The sequence below is a fragment of the Zonotrichia albicollis genome, chromosome 10 (genome assembly GCF_047830755.1).
Source record: "Zonotrichia albicollis isolate bZonAlb1 chromosome 10, bZonAlb1.hap1, whole genome shotgun sequence".
Taxonomy (NCBI): Eukaryota; Metazoa; Chordata; class Aves; order Passeriformes; family Passerellidae; genus Zonotrichia; species Zonotrichia albicollis.
In genome coordinates, this window is record NC_133828.1 from 20,663,294 (window position 1) to 20,670,206 (window position 6,913).

Consider the following 6,913-nt stretch of genomic DNA (forward strand, 5'->3'; position numbering starts at 1 on the left):
TCTTAGTGTTCTGTTTATGCAGAGAATGGCTTAGATGCATTGTTTGGAAACTGTTACTTTGCACATCAAGTGGGGGGGAGAATGTTAACTACTCACAAGTGTTCTGTGAAACTCCAGTCCTGTACCCCAGGTGAACTGCAGCAGTCTCTTTCTGAATGCTCCAAATGGAAATGGAGTCCCGTTACTGCTTGCTTGGTTTCATTGCATGTTGTCAGTAAATGCTTAAGGTATGGTCTTTGTTTAATAGTTCTTCTTTGGGATTTGTATTTGACTACAGAGACTTCTGTAGTGTTGACAGATCTATCTGAATAGCAGAAGAGGACTTGGCCTGATAACAGTGCAAATTAACATTTATTACACAAACTTTTGGAGCAACTCTCTTTGGAAGAATCTACTAAGCTAAAAAAAGAAAACAAACCCCATAATCCATCCTAATTGTCAATGTACCGATAGTTGAGAACATAGCTTGGCTTCATTCTAAATTATTTCTTCTATTGAGATGTGCAGTTTTTGAGGGTAGCAGTCAAGGGGTGTTCAAAACTGCCATTAGATTTGCCTTTGTATGAAACTGGCTGACATGTTTTCCTCTGTTACACTGTGATAACTTGTGGAGATGTTCTTGCTTATGTTGTACTGATAGGTTACTTGTTGCATGTAAAGCAATTTTTGTAAGCAAGAGGAATTCCAGGGATGTTCTGTAAAAAAGGGCCGATTCTGAGGTGATGTACACTGTTGTAAAACTGGAGCAGCTCAACTAATTTCAATGGAATTCTTGATTTACACTAGTCTTTTTGCTATGTGTAGTTATGCCAGTACAATTTTGCACAATGTTATTTGAATATTGCGTTCTGACTTGTGAACTGTTTCTACTGAAAACAGTGAAAATTTTACAAACTGCAATAGCGGAATGTTTTTGGCCTTTTTTTTTTGTTTTTGCCTAAAATAAAAAGTTGTCACTTGAAGTTCTGGGCTAATCTTGGATTTATTTTTAGTAGCAAGGGGTTTTTGTGTTTGCACAGTCTGGAGATTTGCCTGAGAGTTTGCCCTGAGGGTAGTGGGCATTTACTACAAATAAAATAAGCACTTTTTAAACCGTTTTGGAAAAAAATAATCAGAAGGGAAATATTTGTTTAATTCATACCCTCGTTCCTCCAGTGCATCCTGGAGAACAGTTCTGAAAATTCTGCCTTTCCCCGTCTTCATCTTCAGTAAGTTTGGTCCGTTCCTGAGGACACTACAATTCCACCATTAGGGGAAGATGCCTAAAGTCCTGGATTTTGGGAACAGAAGGATTCAGCATGTGTTGTCCTTGGAGTGAAGGTATGAGACCAGGACTGAGGAAAAGCCCTGCATTACTGCTGGTAGGTTCCTTCTGCTGTTCAGTAGAATGCAATTGCTGAAACCTACCTGAGGAGCCGCTTAGGCTGATTGTTGAAATAGTCCCATGTCCTACACCTGTCTGTCTACTCAAAACAAGCATCTTTCTTCATGAGCAGAATTTGGAGCCAAAGCTTCTTTAAACTAGAGGTGGTAAACTAGATAAATTATTTGGTTTGAGGTTTTTTGCTAGGTCTTATATTAAATTTTGGTCTAATTGGCGTAAAAGGCTTGGAGCAATTCCCCTTCTGGAAAATCATTGTCAGCTATATTTCATTTCAGAATGGAGTGGCAGATTTCTTGGAATCTTGAAGAATTTAAGGATTACTGGTGTGTGTCCCTCCAGGCAGAGCTAGCTTGTGCTTTTCCAGTGGTGAAAAAGGTTGGGACAATAAATATGACATCAACATCAAGTTCCAAATATTGTGCATTTCACAACCAGAGACCATGGGTCAATTTGCATCCAAGTAGGAAAACTGCTTGGCTGAAATTACAGGAGTAATTCACAGTCAATGAAGTCTGGAGCATTTGGTGCTTTCTCAGATTTTAGTCTTTTTCGTCTGTTCAGTTGTCTGTGGATGTTTGCCTGTCTCCAGATGAACAGGATCTGATTCTTTATTAAATAGTCTATGACCTCATTCTCCATCAAACTATTTCTTCACCACTGATTACAAATCTAGTATTTCTGGTTTTGTGCATGTAAGAATGATTTTACTGTAAATATATCTGGTGTTCAAAATACCTTCACACCTTGCATTACATATAGGAAAACTGTCAGAGACATTAGGGTGCTGATGAAGATCATCTGTGAAGACAGAGAGAATGCAAAGAGCATCTCTCTGGTGAGCAGTGACCATCTTCCAGTTCTTGATTCACTGTTTGCATTATAAGCACTTACGTTCCTCAGTTAAATAGCTGCTCTTTTTTGTTTTTTTTCTTCAGATTGTAAGATAATCAGGCAGGAGACTGCTAGGAAGATTTCTCAGGTATCTCAGTTTCTTCTTGAGGTTATATCTGACTGCATAGCAAATTACTATAGAAAAGCTTCTTGTGTTTTATCATATTTGCTTGCTGTCCTTTTCCTGGCTCTTCACTCAGCATTTGGAAAATGTGTGTGTGATAGTCATCCCACCCAGACTTCCAAACTTTAGCAATGCTGCTGTCTACTATTTCATCTGTACACAGCATTTACAGAAGCACTGTTCATTGCCAGACATGTCCTGGTTAAGTGCTCTGTAGTGCAGACATAAGTTAGAATAGGATGGAGGAGATAATTTAGGTGAAGCTCTCCCACACTTGAAATTGGCTGGATTCATCACCACTGCATGTGCTTTTTTCCAAGTCTTACTCCTGCCAAACAAGCCTGATTCATCTCCTCCTGCACTGTCTGTTTACAGAACTCTTGTTTCACGTAACCTGGGCCGTGGCCCTGTCACTGATGCTTGTGTTGACGTAGGAGCATGTCTGTGGTCAGTAGCAATTTCACACTCTGGTGACATTGCTTGTAGTAAAGAAAAGATTCAGTAGTAAATTAAAACCTCATTACTGCAAGCAAAGTAGAACACTGTTCATTAATTCCTACACTTATGAGCATGGGGATGTAACTGCTGTGATTAAGCTGTTGATTAGGAAACTGTTTGCACAGTTTGTTGTGGATGCCTTTCCCAACTACAGATGTGTAGCTGACCACTGTAAACATTAATTTCACTGTTGGTGGAAATGGCTGTTAGGGAGGTGTCTCTGTTTTCTCCCAGTGGGGTTCCCTTCAAGTAACTGAACAGTGAAACTGCCAGAATTAATCTGGCTCTGTGTGTCAGGCAGGCAGCAGGTAAGAGAGTGTTCTCTTTGCCCTTCATCTTTCCAAATCTCTGAAGTTAATTACAAGTTAGAACTTGACCTACAACATCTTGTACTGGACAAATTAACTAAGAAGGTACATCCTGGCCTAGCCCAAATCTTTTGTGTGGCTTTTGCAAGATTTTAGTAATTTCTGAAAAATATTTTTCTATATACAGGATTCATAAAAGTGCTGCTCAGCTGCAAGATGTTGTCAGGTACTGTGTAGAATAGATGAAGGGCTACAGCAGAATTTGGTTTATGGTTTGCAGTTTTGCAAAATTACCTTTATTTGCTGTAATGCATACAGTTAACATCAGCTGGGACACCACAAACTAGGCTGAGCAGTCAGATAATTGAGTTACTTCTCTCTTGAGATGAAGTTTTTGTTTTCTATTTCCTGTTTAAGTAGAGCAATTTGGTCTAGGGTTGTTCTGGGGGTTTTTTTAGACATTCTCAACCGTTTGTGAATTGTAGATACTTAATTCCTCATGAAGAGGTTGTTCTATAGCATGTTTCTGCAGTTTCAATGGAAAAATTTCCTTTCCTCACACAAACAATGACCTTTTTGTAATGACTTTTTGATTCAAGTTCTAAGCAATGTCTTTAGCCCATAAAGTTAGTCTGCATGGGTGTTTCATGTGTTTCTTTGGCAATATCAAGATTTCAACCGTGCCTCGTTTTTGGCATACTGCATCTCTTTTCTAACTGCAGGAGAAACAATGCAGAATCTGTGCTCAGTCTCATCTTTGTTGCCAAGGAAGGTCCTGTGAAACTGCAGACAGCAGAACAATTCCAAAGCTTTTAGAGTGCCCAGAGGAGCTGTGGATGCCTGGAAGTCAGATTGGATGGGGCTTTGAGCAGCCTTGTCTCATGAAAAGTGTCCCTGCCCCACTGCAAGGGGTTGGAACAAGATGATCTTTAAGGTCCCTTCCAACTCAAGCTGTTACATGATTCTATGAAAAACCAAGGTTCATGGCTTTCTCAGGGTTGGGAAATTTTACCATTGTCACACCCACTTTTATGTCCCAAATACAGTTTTGCTGTCTCAGGTGTGAGTCGTAAGCATGTGATTTCCTTGAAGATAGAACAATTAAAAAGAATCCTTGGTATGCCCTGGAGTATTTTCCTAGAACTACTATTTGCCTTGTAACCCCAGGGATTTTATTTTTAGATGGCCATGGGATAAAAAATAATTAGCTAGATCTAGTTCCCCCCTTTTTTATCCTCCTTGATGCATCACAAATCAAATCTTACGTGCATTGAACCATACCAGCTTAATAGGCTTTCAAACAGCTCCAAAATGTCTCAAACCCAAAGAGTTAGAGACAGATTTTTCTCTTAAAACTCATAGTAGGATCCTTTTAATGCTGTTGTTCTTGGAACTTAAATGTTCACCATCACACCAGATGAGGGTATGTGTCTGTAGCAGGATATTAAACCCTTCTGTAGTAGTGAAATGAAATGAGTCTGTTTTAAAGACCACTGTAATAAAATACTGTCAATATCTGCCCACAGGATAACTATTTAAATAACTGAATATCCAGTGGCATCTGGATTTGAAAGGAGATCCAGATCTGCAAAATTACTGAACTATGTTAATACAGTTATGATACTCTTCTAGACAGCTAGAAGAAAAGATAAGATAATGTTTGGTGTTAAATACAGTAAGACATTTTAAATAATTAAATATTTTAATTGACCTCAGGATAGATCTGTAGACAAAAAAAAAAAATGTAACTGAAGTATGTTGTCTCAACAAGCTAAAAGCGCTGGGCTAACTTGAATTGATTGGTCCATGCAATGAAGTGGTAGACTGAGTACTTCACACACTGAATGCAACTCAAACCATGTTTCAGACCACCTAGAATTGAGATCCTAATCAAGTACAAACTTGGTGTTTCTTCCAAAAAGTATTTCATAATCCAATAGAACGCAATCTGCTTGAACATTTTCTCCTTCCTTCAGCCTGAGCTCCATTACTGAGACTGGGTGCAGCCAGTGTCAGATGCTGTTTGATAAGAGTGTTTGTTACTTTTTTCCCCCTTCTCTTACTGGAACATTTTCTGGCAGTAGTGGGCTTAGAGCATGCAAAGTAAAGAACAAATTCTCTCCCTGCACCAGGAGAGTGGTACTGCTGGCCAACATTGTAGTGTAGTGCTTGCACTGGGAAGTGCCAAATGTGGCTGACCTCTCAAAGAGAGAAAAATGAGTTTGTGGGAGCCTAAAAGATCCATAGGACAAGAGGTCATATGTTGTTTCATTTTCCTATTGCAAATTCAGATGTTATCACTTTTGCTAAAAACTTTTTGGGAAGCGGTAGATTGGATGTCAACTGCAGGATTAAGATGCTGTGAAATATGAGGTATTGGATTCAGTACAAGGCACAGGCTACCCTGTGGTGGCTCAGTTATTATAAATTAGTACTTATTCTAGTTGCTTGAATTTTGAGCAGCTTAAAGAAATAATGCTCCAGTAGATATTATTAACTGCATCAGCTGTTAATCCTTTCTGAATTTATTGTAGTGCTGAACACTACATACTTTACATTATAAAACATGCTTTACAAGACCTATGATTATTGTAAGAATTAGAGATGGTGGTTCTTACCTTTTTTGGGGGGGCTGAATTACTGATACAGATTTGAGGAACACTAGAACTGTATGTATTGCATACAAGATAATTGCACCTAAATTCTAAAATGAAAGATTTTTTTGTGGATTTACTGGAAAGTCTACAAGAATTCATTTTAATCTGCTCAGTCCAAGTCTATTTCTGATTCTTATTTTCTTTGTCTGGCAAAAGCAACTTGGCTGAGTATTTTAAAATGTATATTTGCAGAGTCTACATTCAAACTACAAAATTCTAAATCCAATGCTTAATGTATTTTCTCTTTTCTGGCTGATCTCTTCAATGCTGAAAGAATCAGGACTTAGTAAGGGATCCAGATTCCCAGAATATTAATGTGATATATTGAGAATTGACTAATTGCTTTCTTTCAATTTGCTAGTTGCCAAAACACAACAGAATTTTACTTCCTTCAGTTTTCTAGCTGTCTTCTCTCTTGCAAAACTTAGCCATGTGTAAAGTAGGACAAAGTGGGATGTAATGTCTTTATGGGTAAACTTATCCAGATAACTATCATAACCTACTTTCAAGATGAAAAATTAATTTCTGTAAGTAGTGAAGTTTTCATTTGGTTGCTGTAGATTTCAACTGGCATTTCTTAAATGAGTGCATGTTCTCATTTGAAAGTCCAGGGTCTGCAGAAATTTTTCATGCTTTGGAGTAACTGATCCTGCAGGTGGCATAGAACTTTGTTGGCCTCTATAAGAGGGCAGAGCAAAGCTTTTCCTCTCTGTAGAGGTATTGGGACTTCTGAAGCTGTAGCTGAATTGATTCATCCTAACCCTGAATGTGGCCAATGTATTAATGAGCCAGCTGTTCCTCTCTTTCAGATTATCATGCACGTGCCTCTGACTGGGAAGCATTTGAAAATGTGTACTGCTGTCTTAGGCTGGGTGACTCCTGGTCTTTCAGGCTGAAACACTCCCTCCTCCTTTTCCTCTTGCAGAGCTTTGTGTGGAAAATATTCATGTTGCTGTTATCATGTTTCAGTACAGAGTGGCTGGGTTTTTCAAACCATCTCAGCTGGAGGAGGGGAATGATGGTTGAGATAGAATCACAGAATAAGCTGAGT